This window comes from Carlito syrichta, unplaced genomic scaffold, assembly GCF_000164805.1.
Source record: "Carlito syrichta isolate Samal-C Ts95f unplaced genomic scaffold, Tarsius_syrichta-2.0.1 Scaffold305648, whole genome shotgun sequence".
Taxonomy (NCBI): Eukaryota; Metazoa; Chordata; class Mammalia; order Primates; family Tarsiidae; genus Carlito; species Carlito syrichta.
In genome coordinates, this window is record NW_007249744.1 from 322,412 (window position 1) to 326,353 (window position 3,942).

Genomic DNA, 3,942 nt, shown 5'->3' on the forward strand with positions numbered 1-3,942 from the left:
CATGCCTGTAGCTCTAGCTACTTGGAAGGTTGAGGTGGAAGGATCACCTGAGCCCAGCAGGTGGAGGCTGAGGTGGCAGTGAGTGTGCCAGTGCACACCTGCCTGGGCGATAGAGTGAAACTCCAACTTAAAAAAAAAAAAATACTCAGTGATCTATCAGAGAAACAAATAACTGAGTACCACATGTTCTCATTCATAGGTGTGTTATGGTCCAAATAATGATCGGCTGCTCACCCTTGATCCTGATAAATCAAGGGGCAGGGAACTGGTAGAAAGAAGTTTATTTCTGCGTTTGAATCTAGGAGCAGAGTCGTACTCGAGGTCTTTCTAAAATGGTTCTGCTCACCCTCCAGGCTTTTACAGTTCACTTTTATAGTCCAGAGTTCTTAGTACTTATACATTAGCCACAAGAGTGGCAAAGCATAGTATAGAACTTGAGTTGCAGCCACATTTATTGATAGTGACATTTTTTGATCCAGACTTCCTGGTGCCAGGTATTGGAGGTATCTCATAATTTTTATCAGTAGGGCCTGGCAGAAGCATTAATCAACATACCTCATCAACAAGGGTACCTCGCAATGAATATATATATATATCCATATATATCCATATCTATATCTATATCTATATTTGAGTTGGAGTCTCACTCCTTCGCCCAGGTGGAGTGTAGTGGCACGCACGCTGAAGGCCACCCCCGTGTCAACCTTCTGGGCCCTGGCGAGCCTTCCGCCTCAGCCTTCTGAGTAGCCAGAACTACAGAAGCACACTACCACCCCCAGCTATTTTTTATTTTATTGTAGAGACGAGGTCTCCCAAAGCTGCCCGAGCTGGTCTCAAACCCATGGGCTCAAGCAATCCACTCGCCTCAGCCTCCCAAAGTGCTGGAATTACAGGCTGAGCCACTGAGCCTGGAGTACAGTGGATATCTGTATACCTAACCCTGAAATGTACCCCACAATTTTAAAATAAAAAATTTAAAGGTGAAAGAAAAGAAGCGTTAATCAAGCTTGCCATAGAGTAAAGGGAGTTTACAAGGCCTAACACATCTTGCATTATGTAACAGTTATACAAATCACAAAACTTATGATTATATTGATACAAAAGTCATACGAATCAAAAGGCATACAATTACATTGATACTATAGTATTCAAACTTGTGACCACTCAGAAAGGGAATAAGTGGGGATTTGCATCTTTCAGTTGATTGGGCATAGTCTGCAGGGAAGTCAAGGATCCCCTGAGCTGCTTACTGGGAATGCAAAGGAGAAAATGGGACTTTCGGGAATATTGTTCAGGAATGTACAGGAGCACTTAAGCCCTTGCCATGTCCTTCTCTAGGGAATGTGGCAACATGGACAGACATTAGTGGGTCTCTGTATCAGGTGGGCCCTGAACAATTATCATAATACTACAAGAAAAAGGGATTGGCAGCAGTGGGAAACTGCCAAGGGAGGGAAGGGTGGAGCACACTTCATCAATAAAGGTACCTGATCTCAAATCAGGTGAAGAAAGGACCAAAGTGAGGCCTGAACTTTACCTGTATAATGACCATTTGTAATCCTAACCCTGAATTGTACCCCACATCTTTAAACTAAAAATCTTAAAAAATAAAAATAAAGAATTTGAAGTCAGTATAAAGAAATGCTGAAGTTAAATAAACAGGGTTTGTGAAAGTCAAGGTCCTTGTTATAAATGAAACCTCTAAAAAGCAGGCTTAGAGAGAATAGGTGATAAGTGTCTAGTTTTGGGGGCCCTACAAAGGGTCAGACTTTTAGTTAAATCTCTTCTGGATCTGGCAGATCGAGGAAGGATATCCTCCATACAGATGAAGATTTCCCCAAGAGGTGGCTTTGCAGGGTCATTCTAAAACATATCAAAAAAATGTACTTGGGGTAAGATCTGTCTATTTTCTTTCAGTCCTGCTATCTTGTATGTGAGGCTATGTCAGTGTCAGGTTGGAATTGGTGTCTTATTTCCACAGAGTCTGTTTTGTCAGTCTTATGATCTCCCTTTTACTGTTAATGCTGGTTAGTTGGGCCTAAATTTCAAAAGGGAGGGGTATTACAAGGCCAGTCTGACCACTTTCCTGTCATAACCTGGTATTTCGTTTTTCAAGGTTCCCTCATGCAAACCCCCCTGCTTCAGGCCCTTAAGTAACTGGGATTGTGGTGTGACCCATCACACTGGATTCAAGGGCTTTCTAATGTATTCCTGGGGATCTAAGAGGCACATCTGTTCAGTAGGTTGGGGAGCTTATAATTTTATTTTTGCAGAGACTCCTGCACTGCACACCACGCCCTGTCCTGGCCCTGCACTCACTGGCAGCACAGTCAACACTGCAGGCTGGCTCACAGCAGAGAGCAAAGGCCAGTGTCAGTCCCCTTTATAAGGGAACAGCTCAGACTAGTCAAGCACTCAGAGTGTGGTAAGTGTGTCCTGCCCAGTCCTCTGTGCCTGGTGGGTTGAGGTGTGCCAGGTGTGCCCAGAGGAGGCCGGGGGCAGTGAGGCAGCCATGGGATTGCTGTCAGGGGACACACTGGCGCCCCTGGCCGTGGGGGTGGCCATCTTCCTGCTTCTGGCGGACCTGATGCACTGACGCCAGCGTTGGGCTGCATGCTACCCGCCAGGCCCCATGCCAGTGCCTGGGACGGGCAACCTGCTACATGTGGGCTTCCAGAATTTACCATACTGCTTCAACAAGGTGAGGGAGGTGGTGTTGGAGGGCAGCAGAGGTCCTGGGAACACCTCCATGCCCCAGCAGCAGATGTGGGTAGTGGGTGAAGTCACAGGCTCTACTAGCTGTGGGTGGAGAAGAGGAGGCAGATTCACAGGCTTCATGGGGGAGGACATTTAGCAGGGCCTGAAGGACAGTTTGGATTTTGCAAAGGCCAAGGTCTAGAGGGCAAAGGCCTGGTGGAGAGTACTTGTCAGACTTCCAAGACAGTTGGACAGCATATAAGTTAGGAAGACTGAAATCCCTTTGATTATACCACAAGGGAACGTCTTTGAATGGAAGCCAGTTGAGTTCCTGAACACCATTAAAATCAGGAGATCCAAGTTGAGAGAGGTGCAGTGACCCGGTTCAAATCTTTTGCCATGGTGAGTTCTTGACCCTCACAGTCACCTCTGTGAACTTCAGTTTCCTCATCTGTAAATTTGAAGCTACCTGGGGCCTGCTGATCACGTTGGTGACTCTGGCAAGGTCATAGCTGGGTGGTGGTTCCAAACTGAGTTTCTCGACCACGGTGGATGACCCACCATGATCACGAGGTCAGGTCTCCTCCTGGCACAGGCTCATTACCAGCGACCTGGGGTCGTCCAGGGCTTGCTCGGTGGGACTGGAACATGGAGCCTGGTTGGAATTCGGGCTCGACGGGCGCCTTGACCCTCTGTCTGCAGCTGCGGTGCCGCTTCGGCCACGTGTTCGGCCTGCAGCTGGCCTGGAGGCCGGTGGTGGGGCTCAACGAGCTGGAGGCGTGCAGGAGGCGCTGGTGATCCGTGGGGAGGACACCGCCGCGGACCGCCCACCTTCACACATCTACGAGCACCAGGGCTCAGGCCCTGATCCCAAGGCAAGAGGTGGTGGGGGCAGAGAAGGTCCAGGCAGCACTGCCCCAGGGGTGGAGAAACCGTGTGGGCGGGGCTTAAAAACAGGGAGCCTGGGGGTTGCCAAGACAGGCTGGGAGCCGCGGGGTAGGAGCCTTTCCGGGTTGGAAGGGCATGACAGGGTGGGCCAGTGTTTGCACCAAGCTCAATGTGGGCGGGGCGGCACCAATGTGGGCGGGGCGCCCAATGTGGGCGGGGTGGAAAGACTGTGGGCTGTGCAGAGCCAAGGTGGAGCTAACAGCTGACCCAAGAAGGGGACTACAGGAGAGCAATGAAGGATGTGGAGGAACGAAGAGCAGTACCTGTCCCCGGCCGGAAGGGGGCGAGAGAGTGCAG

General features: G+C 49.6%; 1 pseudogene; it reads left to right on the forward strand.

The window, feature by feature from the left end:
- The first annotated feature begins 2,512 nt into the window (after window positions 1-2,512).
- The window catches only part of LOC103264364, a 4,271-nt pseudogene continuing 2,841 nt past the window's right edge, over window positions 2,513-3,942 (forward strand).